At 47.4% G+C, this 14,783-nt stretch overlaps 1 protein-coding gene across 2 annotated transcripts in view; it reads left to right on the top strand.

The window, feature by feature from the left end:
* The first annotated feature begins 13,102 nt into the window (after positions 1–13,102).
* TMEM263 (transmembrane protein 263) overlaps positions 13,103–14,783 on the top strand; it is a 33,227-nt gene continuing 31,546 nt past the window's right edge. Inside the window, exon 1 of one of the 2 annotated variants that reach the window (XM_054032794.1) lies at positions 13,103–13,188. The gene's annotated coding sequence lies outside the window, so the exon portion shown is untranslated. The remainder of the gene's footprint in view (positions 13,189–14,783) is intronic. The other variant, XM_054032814.1, reaches the window with a different exon arrangement.

Below are 14,783 nucleotides of genomic sequence, written 5' to 3'. Positions count from 1 at the left end.
TTCTCTGATGAGACTAATTAGGAAATTAATAGTCTTATGAAATAGTATTGTTGAAATCCATTTGTTCCAGACTTACTGCCATTGATTTCCATGGGAGCTCGGCAGCTAAATACCTTTGAGGACAGTGGTGCTGGAACTAAGCATGCTGGGAGTGCTGCTGCACATCCCTCCCCCCCCCCCCCCCACCAGCTTGAGGTAATAATAACAAACACCAAATATATGGTTTTCATCAGTAGCATCCCCACTATAAATATTGTCCCAGCACCCTTGTTTGAGGATATGTTTGCTGTGTTGGTGTAGCCGTGTTGGTCCCAGGGTATTAGAGAGACAAAGTGGCTGAGGTAATATCTTTTATTGGACCAACTTCTGTTGGTGAAAGAGACAAGCTTTTGAGCCACACAGAGCTCTTCTTCAGGGCCTACGTGTATGGGCAAGAGAAAAGACAGTCAGTCCCTGTCCCAAAGAACTTACAATGTAAGTAAGAGTTAAAATCTACTCTCACTACCTTTTGATTTAGACCACAGTAATTCTAAAGTCATTAATTGTGTCAGGAGAATTAGGCCAACCTCATTTCTGGCCTCCAACACAGCAGCAGTACCTCATTGTTCTACCTGTTACTTTGTGCACCATCTTTGGAAATCCTACATAACCAGTCTATCTCCCTTCCTAATGTCCCAACGCAATTTGAAATGGTCTCCCAATTCTTCTTCCAGCATACGGATAGCTATATTTGGTTTCAATTTCTATGAAACAAGCTGGATCTGAAGGTAGGAGAGAGGAGTAGGATAAGCATTTCCTTTCATGTGCAGCAAATCAAGATGTTCTGGACATCTGAGCAGCTCTCGCCCAGTCTTTCACGCCCAGCTGTTCTCTAGGCTTTCCACTCCAGTGCCTTTTCACTTCCTATTAAAATATTGTTGGTCAGTGGTGTCATTAACTAAATTCTTGTAAAATTTGGAAATAAGTTTAGCTCTTATCTTCTTGCAGTAAAATACTGGAATATCTGTCCAGGGAACCAACCTCTAGACCCCAAGTGGATGTACATTTTTAACTTGCAAATAGTAATATGGAAATACAGTCTAGTCTAATGTTTTTGCTCAGTTCCTCAGAGATGTGTATCTACAATGGGACTTTATTCATATTTTAGTGTACTTTATTCACTTGAAGATTTCACTCCATCACACCCAGAAGTGACTATTGCTATTTATGCAGCTGTAACCTCCAGGGTTGATCATGCAAATGATGTCTAGACATGAAGTCGTATGCTCTGAAAAAGCTCCAAGAGTTACATAGAAGCTAGTCCGCTTAATACAGGATTGAGCACATCCCCCCAGTACATGTCTCACTGCTCTGATTCCCTGTTCAACAGAGAGTCCGATCCAAGTTATCTGTCCTGACTAATGAGCTCCTCTGGGCCTGTTCAATACCAACAAGGTACACCTGCAAGCCTTGCTCTGCCTTGGGGGGTGGGGGGAGCATAAATTGGAAAATCTGCCGCAGACAGGGGTGGTGAACTGGAAGAAGGTTGCCCTGCCTCAGACAGCTGGAACAGGCTCGTGGAGAGGGAGACAGCAACAAGCCTCATCGCCCCCGAAGCTGCAAGACCCAGCCTCAGACCAGTATGTCCCACAAGGAGGGGCTGGAAGTGGACCCCATTTAGGTCCACCCAAAGGGCTGACCCTGGGTTCCACATCACCCTTACCTCTCTCTGTTTTCCCATGGACTCCCTGTGATGCTCTGTACCTTGGGGGAACACCCTACACCCCCACATTCATCTTTATAAAATGATTGTGTGGTATCCAATGCAAAGTTTGTCATGTTGGGTGTCTTCGGAAGGCTCATAATGCACTGAGCATGGTTGTTATAGTGATGTTATAGTAATTGTTACAGTAATGTTATAGTAATGTTACAGGTTATAATTTCATGTATATAGTTATGAGGCTGAAAATGTATCCTCATGGCTTAAAGCAAACCCATGCAAAAACTCTCCAAGAACAGAGAGGCAGTTCACACCTCGTCAGGGCATGGATGGGACAAACCCAGCCCAGCCTCACAGGAACAATGGACACTGGCAAAAGAATCTGTTAGACCCTTGAGGGAGTCACCCCCTTCCTTTGGGCAGTTTGGGACTGCGCTGAGGTAATGCTCACCTGACTCTGAAGTGGGGGGCGGGGGGCAAAGCCAGGAGGAAAGAAAGGACATGATAAAAGGGAGAGACATTTTGCCATGCTCTCTCTCTTCCACCTACATCTACAGACACCACCATCACCAAGCAACTGAACCACTGATCAAAGGGGAGAGCATGGCTGAAGAACCAGCCTGTGGTGAGAAGCATCTAAGTTTGTAAAGACACTGAAAGCGTTAAGATCAGCTTAGAATGCGGTTTGCTTTTATTTCATTTGACCAAATCTGACTTGTTATGCTTTGACTTATAATCACTTAAATCGATCTTTATAGTTAATAAATCTGTTTGTTTATCCTACCCGAAGCAGTGTGTTTGGTTTGCAGTGTGTCAGAGGCTCCCCTTGGGATAACAAGCCCAGTACATACCAGTTTATTTGTTCAGTTGATGAACTTATATAAGCTTGCAGCATCCAGTGGGCATAATTGGACACTGCAAGATGGAGGTTCCTAGGGTTGTGTCTGGGATGGGAGATATTGGCTAGTGTCATTCGCTTGCAAGTAGTTGGGAGCAGCTTACATGCTAGAGGCTGTGCATGAACAGCCCAGGAGTGGAGGTTCTCACAGCAGAGCAGGGTAAGGCTGGCTCCCAGAGTCAAGGATTGGGGTGGCCTAGCAGATCACTGGTCCAGATAACACCAGAGGGAAATGTCACAGTCCCCTCTCCCAGAAGGGAAGAGAGGAGAGAACTTCTGTTTTGTTTGCTCCAAGAACCCCCTTGGGTGTCTGCCGGGGGGGGGGGGGGTGAGGGGGGAGAGAGAAAGACAGTATAAGGATTTGAAGTAGGGTCTGGAGGGAACCCCTGCCTCCCACAACAGCTACCTTCCACTGGAAAAATTAAACTGTCAGCCAGAAGTGGAAGGCTCAGAGGTCCAGGAGAGGAACTTTCATTATTGAACTTGTGACGTTGTGCAGTCTATATGGTTCTATAAAAACTTGATAAGTCAATATAATGTAACTGAGATAGTTTTAGAGAAAATACGGTAATAAGTGAATGTAAGTAACTGGGATATGCCTCATGCAAAAGGTCTCTTGTAAGGTATCATTACAAAGCTTATAATCTACTGAGTGTGATCATCTGATTTGTATAAATGTACCACTCTTGTATCTAAAACTAGAAATATAAAATGTAACTCTGAGGGCCTATTGTAATTGTGTAAAGTGTGGACCATTAATGATGGTTTGGAATCTTGATGACTCCCATTGTCTGCAGATGGCTGTATTTACCTGTGAGTCTTCCTGTATATGTGTGTGCTGGCAAGTGAGTAATGAAGTCTTGCAGTGACATGTGATCATGTCACCTGAACTGGAATCCATCTTTAACCTGGTGCTTTTCCAGTGAGGGGGGGTGGAAACCCAGAGAGACAAAGAGTTCCCGCCTTATGCAAAAGATATATAAAGGGGGGAAGAGAACAGAGAGGGAGAGGAGCCATCATGAAGAATCCCCTAGCTATCACCTGAGCTGCAACAAGAGCTGCACCAGGGGAAAGAATTGTGCCCAGGCCTGGAAGGTGTCCAGTCTGAGAAAAACTTACTGAAGCATCTCTGAGGGTGAGATTATCTGTATTCAGTTTGATTAGGCATAGATTTGCGCATTTTATTTTATTTTGCTTGTGACTTACTTTGTTCTGTCTGTTACTACTTTGAACCACTTAAATCCTACTGTCTGTATTTAATAAAATCACTTTCTATTTAGTAATTCACTCAGAGTATGTATTAATACCTGGGGGAGCAAACAACTGTGCATATCTCTCTATCAGTGTTATAGAGGGCGAACAATTTATGAGTTTGCCCTGCATAAACTTTATGCAGGGTAAAACGGATTTATCTGGGTTTAGACCCCATTGGGAGTTGGGCATCTGAGTGCTAAAGACAAGCACGCTACTGCGAGCTGTTTTCAGGTAAACTTGCAGCTTTGGGACAGGTGATTCAGACCCTGGGTCTGTGTTGGAGCCAGACGGGAGTGTCTGGCTCAGCAAGACAGGGGTGCTGGAGTCCTGAGCTGGCAGGGAAAACAGAAGCAGGGGTAGTCTTGGCACGTCTGGTGGCAGCTCCCAAGGGGGTTTCTGTGATCTAACCCGTCACAGAACTCATTTATGTAAGGAGAGAAGAATGACCATCTTTAGCATAGGCACTGTCTCTTACTCAGTATTTGTACCGCACCAGTGCAATGAAGCCCTGATCCTGACTGAAAAGCCTGGAGTGGTACTGTAATATATAAATTTTAAAAAATCACAGAATTTGCTGCTTGCAGAACTAATACAAAACTTCTTTCTTGGACTTGGCTTTCCTTCAGTTATTTCTTCACACACAGACGCAAATGATCTCTAAACTAGTCACACTGTACCTCCTGCAAGCTTAGAAGGGGAAGAGAAAGAGTGTTTCTATTTTTAAATACTTGGCAAGGTGCTCATATGGAAGGTCATGCAATTAGCACACAGATTAGATAAATCTTTACGGAAAGCTTTCATCATGGAAGAAGTATGTTTTAAGGAGGCATTGGAAGGCTGGGAAGGAAGCAGATTAGGGCATGAAAAAAGGGAGCTGGTTACAATGAGAGAAACTAAGAATCAACTTGCATGTTCACCCAAACTGAAACTTTTTGATGTGCAAAAAAAGTTTGACGACCTTTTTAATCCCACCCACCCACACACTTTTAAAGTGCCGCATAGAAGGATTAAAGGGACACTGTCAATTTGTAATCTAGTCAATTTGTAAAAGCAGTTACGGTTACTACACCTGTTCCTGAGGCCTACCTGCCAACTTTCGTGGTTTTACAAGCACTTTTTTTCCCTTTTTTGCTGTGCGAAAAAAGAACACAACCGTGGGAATCTGATGACAGTAAGTTTCTTTTTTACAGTGAAACCAGATGTTCAATAAGAACTAAAAAAAGTGATTTTTTTTCCTGTACTAACTTAAATTTATAGTAATCTTAAAGTGTTATGTGTAACAATAGTAGGCAAAACATTTGCAGACTGCCCTTATCCTAAAGCCTATCGACAATTAAAGGCTTCAAGCGGAACACACCTCTTTTGGCGGCGGCCTGATCATTTGAAGACACAATTCTCTCAGAGCCTCAGGCTTACCTATCCCAGAGAGGCTGAGCAATGTATCTAAAGAATCCATTATATTCACCTCAGTCTAAAGGCTCAGAATGGACAGAAAAAATAAAGGATGCAATAAAGGATGCAGCGGAGCAGTTGAAAGGCGGATTCCTGAAGAGCTGGAGCAGCAATGGATGCAGCCCAGCGCACAGTTCCTGGGGGAGCTCCTTCACTGACTCTGGTCAGAGAGGGACTGATGGAGAAGGCTGTAGACTGAGAGAGCTGTAGCAGTTGGAATGGGATAAGGGAAGGGGCTTTCTCCCAACTGCCACCGCACGCTAACAGCCAGGAGAGTTCCTGACCTGTCTCGCTTTAGGGAGGTGAGACTTCAGAGTGGGAATCCAGTGTGTTTGGCATCTTTAAAGAATAATAATAATTTGCATCTCCGATACCTTTTAAATCCTGAAGGATCTCAAATTGTCTTACAAACTAGGGGCCTTATTCTGCCCTAGCTGGGATTTTCCCATGCAGGGAACTAGAAATGCTATGAGTTTCCCTTCTCAAAGCCAAGCTACCTTGAAGGACAGAGTTTGTCTCCTCCCATGCAGTGGGCAGGGATTTTAGCTCTTTAAGTCACCAGGCTTCTTGACACCCTGGCAAGCCTGTGCTAACGCACAGCTACCCCACTGCAGCTTCACAACAGCAGCCACGGAGGGAAGTCTCTGGTTCTAGCAACAGTCTGTGGCACTAGCAGTCTAGTCTGACTGGATTTCACATCAAAAATCTGAGGGGTGGTGGAGAAAAGCATGTTGCAAGAGATCAGATCCTCACCAGCTTAACCCCCAGCTGCACTATGTCCCCCTGCAAATCCGGGGGTAAGCTAATGGAGCTGCAGTGGAAAAGCATATGGAAGGAGGCCCCAAGCACTCACTTCTACACTCTTCCATATACTTAGCCAGGAGCTAGTGGTTTTGGCTCGCCTCTGTTTTCAGAAATGGGGAAGAATATTGCCCTACATAGGTAAAGCATAACTGAAATGCAACCCCTTTGGAGTGGAGGGTGACAACCAGCACTCTGCACAACAGTGGAAACCTACTCTAACAAAAAGTCGTGGGGGTTATTTAATTTTCTTGCGGGCAGACAGAATCCCTATTTCTAAACATGTGTTCAAAGCTGCATGCTACTCAGCTCTTCATTTTTAGCCAGCATTCAGAACAGGGATTTGGCCTGGTGGTGTTGGCTAACAAATTCTCTCTTCCTGAGCCCTGTGTTAGTTGGCTGCCACTGTCCTCCTTACAAATGACATTTCAGGCGTGCTGCACATACATACCATAGCTGGGATAAAAGGCACAGTATAAATGTCTGTTTGCACCACATTGCAGGTATAGAGCTGGTTTATTTGGCCTAAAAAGGATCAGCACAGTACTCAGGGGGTGTAGAGGCTCCTGTGCTTCCCTTTGTTGACAGTACAGGTGGTGTGGCTGGAGGAAACGTGACCTGCTAGGACCCTACTAACCTGCACCATTCCATCGCTTTGATTTTGGCCTTTCGGGGCTGTTAGCAGCCTAATGCAGGGTGAACTGTCCTTGGGCTCAACACACTGAAACCAGGCCTGCACACAGTGGCCAGTGGGACCAGGGGAGTACAAAGGTGAGCTGTATATCATGTAAACACAAACACACCCTGGCTTGCTTTGTGTAATTTGGCTGGACCCTAGGACCTGGCCCATTATAGCAAAGAGAGCTGTGCCTGGAACAAGGGTCTCCGCCCGATCCTTTATTTAGTCACAAATTGTTTTGGATGCAGGGTATGCAGTCTGCTGTATGTTGGCTGCTGCTCTCCATCCTACAGGAAAGGGGCTGTCCTAGGCCTCTGATCTCAGTCTCCTGCTTGTTAGGGTATGACTTGGCTTACACTACAAAGTTAGGTCATTGTAAGCTGCATGGCATCCATCTAGTTGCGCATGTATCTACGCTAAAATTTGTCTCCCATCGATGTATGCGACCCATTACAGCAATGCAGTAACATCACCTCCCTGAGCGGCACTGAACTACGGTTGGTGTATTGAGGTCAATGCAGCACAAGTGTAGACACAGAGTTACTCATGTTAACCCTAACAGTTCTCCGGCAACTGTCCCACAATGCCTAACACTGACTGCTCTGGTCACAATTGTGTACTCTACTGCCCAGGGTTCACAGAGATCAGAAAGCCTCCTTACCCCTTTAAAGCCCCACACGTTTGAAATACTTTTTTCCTGATTATCCACCTTGGCAAGCACACCTAGCAGCTCTCCATTGTTGTGCACAACTGTCTAGTGGACCATGCCAGCAACATGCTCCAGATATGCTACAGCTTGGAGTAGTTGGGAGATATTGGATCTTCTGGGCTTATAGATAGGAGAGGCTGTGCAGGCAGCACTATGGACCAGCCATAGAAACGTGGATGTCTACAAACAGATTGCAGGGGGGATGTAGGAGAAGGGATACAACAGGGATCACCAGCTCTGCCACATGAAAGTGAAGGAACTGCATCAGGCACGCAGAAGGCCAGGGAGGCAAACAATTGATCCTGTGCAGAGCTGCAGAGCAGCTTTTACAAAGAGCCGCATGCCATAGAGCGGCAAAGAGTGGCATGCACCTCTCCACCACCCTGCACACCACTGTGGATACCTGAGTCACAGGCCCTTGGCATGAACAGCAAGAACGTGGAGAAGGAAGATGGAGGCATGCAGCCAGGGGATCCAGCTATGCCACAAGGAAGGACCTGTTTGAGGCTCCACGGCAGTCTCAGCAGTCAAGCTCAGGAAAGCGTGATGCAGAGGAAGGAACTCCAGGTAAGTGTGTAATTGTATTTCCCACTACAATAATGCACTGATTGGCACCCCCAACTTAACAGGACACAGCTATTGACTTTTAATTAATTTACTTAGAAGATGTAATGGTACAACAGAGAGAGATAGAGTTGGTAACTTCTTTTCATTCCCCTCAGAGTCAGGCAGGTTAGGCTATGCAGAGCAGGTTGCATGTGTATGCAGTGGTGTCCCTTGAATCCTCCTGAGAGATCTCAATGAAACTTTCATGGAGCTACTCTGCAATCCTCTTGTGAAGGTTTCTAGGGTGGCAGCCTTGTTTCTTTCTCCACAGTAGGACACTTTCCCAGGCCAGTCAGCAATAACTTCAGCAGGCACCATTGCAATACACAGGCTAGCAGCATATAGGCCAGGAAGACTTCAGACACCAGCAGCAGCTGTGTTCTGTGTTTTTGCTACCATCATGAGTGAGATAACAGCGAAAGTCATCACCACCAGTGGAAAATGGTGCTAGTGTTCAGTGCCATTGCCTTATACTCAAAGCTTCATGCAACTGAGGAATTCCTTCCTCATTACCCTCCCACCGGAAGGCCATACTCACCATGCCTGGTGCTGTGAGTGGTGCCATGCACAAGCACTCCAAAATAGAAGTGTCAATGAGAGTGTCTTGTTTAAAACTTTAGGGGGTGCAAGGGAAGGGAGTTCTGAATCTTAACGTTCGCTTTCCATTGTGACTATACTGACAATGCTATCTCTGTGTGTTTTATCTGTAGCTGTTGCTGATGCAGCTTTGAGGGGTCTGCTGTCCGCACCCATGGAACACCTGAGCCAGGTCAGGAGGAGAAAGAAGAGGACTTGGGATGACAAGTTCAGTGAGATCCTGCAAGCGAGTGCTGCATCAGACTATGAGCAAGGGGGCCTGGGAGGGTGAATATTGCAAACAGACTGGAAAAGGAAAGAGAAGACAGGAGTAAGACCCAGAAGTCCTCACAGGAAAAGGAGAGGGAGCTGCACCAGAACATAATGGGGCTTCTTTAGCAGCAAATGTAGATGGTGCAAACTCTTGTGGACCTATAGGTTCAACAATCATGGGTTCACCTCCCTATGCAGTGCTCGGAGAACTCCAGTACAGCAGTTCCCTATATCCCTTCTCAACAGTCCATGTGGCATCAGGGGCCGCATGCCTACCCCTACCTCCACCTCCACCTCCACATTGGGGGACAATAAGGACAACCACAGCTTCACATACACTGACCTGTGAAAGCCATAGTTGCTGTATGTGCAGGTAAAAGGTACATGAATGTTCTTTCTCCTTGCTAAATTCTGTTCCATTAATTTATTAATTTTTAAATGTATTTGCTTTTAAATTGCACAGATTTTTCTTTGCACTGATTTTGTTACTGAATAAAATTCTATTATTTGGAAAATAATTCATCTTTAATAATTCACAATATATGCTGCAGAACGCCTAGCAGCTCTGAGAGCACCCACTTATTTGTTATTGTACAGTGTGACACAACTCATAGGATCAGTGACAGTGTAATAATCACAACTCTACATTAAGCACCACAAAATTAATAGGTGCATTGACAGTGCTATATTCACTGGTGTGCACCAAGCACCACACAATTCCTAACAGGCCCCAAAACAGCAGGGCCAGGTAGAGCACAGTACACAGCAACGCATTACTGTGGGTCACTGTTAAAGTGCTCTTTCAAACCTTCCCTGAGCCGGATAGTTCTGCATTGAGCTCTTCTAATCGCTGTGTGTTATGTGGTTCAAACGCAACATACAGCTGCTTCACCACTGCACTCTACCCCGTCGGCAACTTTCCCTTTTTTTCACTGAGATCCAGTCTTGTGAGTAAACAACACCAGCATCTACCGAAAGCACATTCAACTGTCATTCTGCACCTGCTGAGCCAGTAGTTGAATCTTTCCTTGGTGCTGTCAAGGTGGCCAGTGTACAGCTTCATGAGCCAGAGGAGTAAGGGGCATTTCAACATCGCCAATGTTAATCCACTGGTTGAGAAAGAAAGACCTTGCTTGTAGATTTCTGAACAGCCCTGCGTTCTTAAAGATCTGAGCGTCCTGTACTTTCCCTGACCGGTCCACACGAGTGTCAGCTAAGTGATCCACCAATGCTTGCGTAGAAAAATTGCTCTTTCTGTTGATGTACTTTGTGGCAAAGTGGTCTGGTGCCAAAATAGGGATATGTGTACTGTCTATTGCTGCACCATAGTTCAGGAACCCCACTGCTTCAAATCTGTCCATTATGTCCTGCATATTGCTGAGAGTCGCAGTCCTGGGTAACAGGAGACAGTAAGGGCCCTGCACATTTGCATGACAACAGCCTCCGCAGTGGATTTTCCAACTCCAAAATGATTTCTCACTAACCAGTAGCAATCCAGCGTTGCAAGTTTCCACAGTGTGATCGCCACTCACTTCTTCATTTTCACTGCAGCTCTTCTTCTGGTGTCCCTGTGCTGGACTGGGCACGCTCAGCACACAGATCCAGGAATGTGGCCTTGCACATCGAAAAGTTGTGGAGCCACTGCTCATCAGCCCAAGCCTGCATTATGATGTGGTCCCTGTTCGTGTCTTGGGCCCAGAACCAGCACTCCACCATCTGCAACTACTCTGTGAATGCCACCTACAGCCTTGAATTTGTTCTCGCTATGTCCTGCAGCAATCTGTCCTTCAAGAAATTGTCATGTTCCATGCTGATTTGGTTCTTCTGGTGGCTCTGCAATACTTAAGGATAGTGCGTCCTGTGCTTCCAACATTCATGACAATAGTGCAGGGCTGTGCAGACGCCATACTTCTGTCAGAGATGGCACACAGCGAGAAGGGCCATGCAAATTCATGGGATTTTTTAAAAAGGTGCAAAAATTATGGGATATAGATGATATTATGGAATGGAGATAATTGCACTCTGGGAAGTTAACCCTTTGCTACCAGTCACCCTTGCGTGAATTGTTTCTCCCCCACCCTGCAGTGCCAAAAGTTCCCAAAAAACAGGGCACTGGATGGTCACTGGTTGCACCCTGGGATATCTACCCATGGTGCACCGCACCGGGCATTGACACAAGTATTCCTGGTGAGTACGTGCAGCACCGATGCAAGGAGCCAAGTGTGCACATGCACAAGGGCTTGTATATTAAGGGCTTGTCTTCGCGTAGAGTGCTGTAGCGGCGCAGCTATGCCACTGTAGTGCTTTAGTAAAGATGCTGCTACACTGATGAAAGACTTCTCCCATCGCTCCCTGAGAGGCAGCAGCTATGTCAATGGGAGGTACTGTATACACAGGAGGTTAGGTCAGTATAACTATGTCACTCAGAGAGTTTTTGTACTGTAAGTTTCACCGGTGATAGGGAACCGGTGAACGTAAAGTGCTGGTTTGTGTACTCACTTAATTCCTCAGGCATCAGAGAGTGTTTACATTAGTAGCACTTCCATCAGGGATGAGAGCAGCGCTCTAGGGCTGCTATCCCACAGTTCAGCTCTCTCCAGTTTGACCATGGGTCTTGTGGGAGGGGGGGTGATCACAGGGCAGCCTGGGTCCCTGCACAGTGCACAGCCTCCTCTCCCCAAACACTGATAAGCTCCAGTAGCTCAGCATTGCTCCAAGCAGGGGATCATTTGCTCCATGGAGCAGGTATTGTCACCTGGCCAGATAAGTGAGCACTTGCCAAGAAAACAGGAAAGGGAGTTTCAAAGTTCCCAGGTTTTACAGGGGGAGGGGTGGATGTCTGTTTACCTGGCATCAGAGCAGCAGAGCTGCTGTCCAGAATGGTCACCTAGGCACTGTGGGATATCCTCTGGAGACTAAAAGCTGTGTAAACAGGAAGAATTTGTCTTCACTTGCACATCACCACAAAAGCATCACTGGTAAGAGCTGTATGCCTCTTGTGGTGGTGTTTTTTTTTTTACGGTGAAACTTCTGAGTTTCACTGCAAAAAGTCATTGGCAAGTGTAAATGCTCCCATGGTTTTTGCGCAAAAAGGGGACATTTTCCACTTTAAATGGCAAGTGTAGACATGCCCTCAGGGGTGTGGATTTTTCACACCTCTGAGCAACATAGTTGTACCGATATAGATCTGGAGCGTAGACCTAGCCTAACTGCGGTGTCTTTGTGCCAATGTAACTTGCGTCTGCAAAAGTTTGTAGTGTAGACACGGCTTATGTTTACACAGTGACACGGCTGAAGTGCTGCAGCTATGCCATTGCAGTGGTGACACTTACTACAGCAATGGAAGGGGGGTTTCTGTCACTGTAGTAAATCTGTGCCATCAAGAGGGGGTAGGTAGTGGTCGATAGAAGAATTCTTCTGTTTGTCTAGCTCTGTCTAGAGTGGGAATTAGGTTGATCTAATTACCTCAGGCAGGGAGTGAAATTCTTAACAGCCCTGAGTGATGTAGCTAGGTGCACCTACATGTTAAGCTATGTTTACACTAGAAATGTGACAGCTGCAACTGTGCCACTGGAACATAGACACCTACTACAGTGATGGGAGAGGCTCTTTCATCATTCATTGTAGTAAATCCACCTCTCCCACAGGAGGTAGCTAGGTCGACGGAAGAATTCTCCTGTCGACCTAACGCGCTGCCGGACACCGGGGCTTTTCGGTCGACTTAACTCCACCGTCAGGGGCATGAAATTTTTCACAGCCCTGAATGCTGTAATTCAGCCTAGAGCAGAGCCCAGCAATCAGATGTAGCCCAGGCCTTAGAAAGTTACAGAGATAGCCATAGGGTGGGGGATTGTGCTTCTTAACCACAGCACTCTAAGAGCAGGAGTTTGGGGGAGGGACGTAGGGGGAGGGGAACAGTCCATAGTTTGGCTGGTCTTCCACCCCCGACCTCCCCCCCCAGCAGGGCCGTGTGCGGAGGGGCTGGGGCCCATCGCCCTGCACAACCAGTCAGCTCCTGAAGGGTGAGGGCCGTACCCCTGCCCAGCCCCGGACGACACACGGAGGCAGGCGGGGAGCCGGCGCCTGCGCGCCCCTCCGGGGGATGGGGGCCGGGCTAGGGCGGGGTCTGCGGGGCGGACGGGGCGGGCAGCGTAGGGCGCCACGTCGGCAGCAGCAGCCGCAGAGCCGCGGCGCAGGAGAGTAAAGTCTGCACCGGGCAGGGAGCGGGCTGCAGCCGGCGGGTGAGTAGCGCGGGGTCGGAGCAGCTTGACTGCTCGGCGGGGCCCCAGGGAGCCCGGGGACCGGGGCAGCGCTGGCGGGGGCCCGTTCTCGCGTGTCGCGAGAGGAGCTGGATTCCCATTAGCCCGGGGGGCTGTGTCGCGACAGTGGGGAGGGGTGTCTCTGGCTGGACCCCCCCCCGCTTGGTGGGAGGGAGCCTGCCGGAGGCAGAGCCGCCCCGAGCAACCAGCCCGGGCGGGGGATGGGAGAGGGCACAAAGGAAAGTCCTGCCCGGGGCCCCCTGCATGTGTAACCCTCCCCGGGGCTCCTCTTGCTCTGTCTCTCTCTTCCTTGCGCCTCGTTGTGCCTTAGGGGGTGACTCTGCTGCCCTCCGTGCCGCAGAAGGGAAGCGGTGGGTGTGATGTGTCTAGCTGTAGTACACGCACATCGCTCCTTAACACCCCCCCCCCGGGAAGTTAGCATCAGCTGCTTTGGGGGCGTTAGTTGCGGCTGACCCCCCCCCCCCCCAAAGTAGGGGGTTGGCCAAGTGTAACTGAGAGCAGAATTCGGCCTTCCGTGCAATCTGGCAGGGGAGGGAGGTGTTCACACTTTGTGTCTGGAGCCGGAGGTTGTGTACAACGTGGAAGAGAAGAAGGGGGTGGGGGCAAAGAAGGAGTCCAGGCAGCCTGTGGCAGAGACTCCAGGTTAAATCACTGCCTCTCCTGCCACGTCATTCCTGATGTCCAAAAAAGTTCTCTCTCTGGCTTCAGGGTCCCCATTGAAAGGAACTGCAGTTACAAAGGCAGTGGTTATAATGTCACTCAAGTTTGTTTTCAGGCCCCATCTGACAGCTGGCTACATTGGGCCAGAAGTGCCCAGAGCTTACTCAAAATAGAGAAGAAATGATAAACTGTCTCCTCACAACTTATGTGGAAATTTGCTTATATGTTCTTTGTCCTAAAATCTGACTTAGGAGATTTCCAAATATAAAATGGAGGAGGAAAAACACCAGGGAATGGAGCAGGTTTTTGCTTCAAAACAATACTCCTTGGTTCACTGGAGAGTCTGTAACATTTTAATGTATGAATTAATGTCACAGTGGTGTTACCTGTGTTTGCAAGTTGAAAGAAATTGGGCTGTATTACAGCCTTGGATTCCTCTAGTTCTCAATTAACTTCAGGATCCAGCTCAAAAGTGCCTGGGTTCTTAATTTCTCCATGGACTTCAGGCTAGCTCAAGGATCTGGCTTTATTCTTTCCCCTTTCAGCTTGTCTGGTGCTGACCCTTGCTCCACTCTTCCATAGAATATTATTTATTGCAACAGTTGGTGTGAAAGCCTTCTCTGCAGCTATTACTCTTTTCCTTTATCTCTCTGCTTCAGCTATTCTCTCACAATTTCATCTGAAAATCTTTTCTTCCTTGATCATTCCTCTTTGTTCCTTTCTTTCTTTCTTTCTTTGTTTGCGCTGTTCTTTATCAATTCAGAATTGTTTTGGGATACAGTCGTAATGTAAAAATATTAAACACTTGTCACAGTTTTTACCAACTGGGAAGTGTCTGAAGCGGAAGTGCTGAAGCTCGGGATGCTCTTCCTCTGCTAGGGGAAGTATGTAACCAA

This window comes from Malaclemys terrapin, chromosome 1 (genome assembly GCF_027887155.1).
Source record: "Malaclemys terrapin pileata isolate rMalTer1 chromosome 1, rMalTer1.hap1, whole genome shotgun sequence".
Classification (NCBI taxonomy): Eukaryota; Metazoa; Chordata; order Testudines; family Emydidae; genus Malaclemys; species Malaclemys terrapin.
This window is presented reverse-complemented; position numbering and strand designations above follow the sequence as displayed.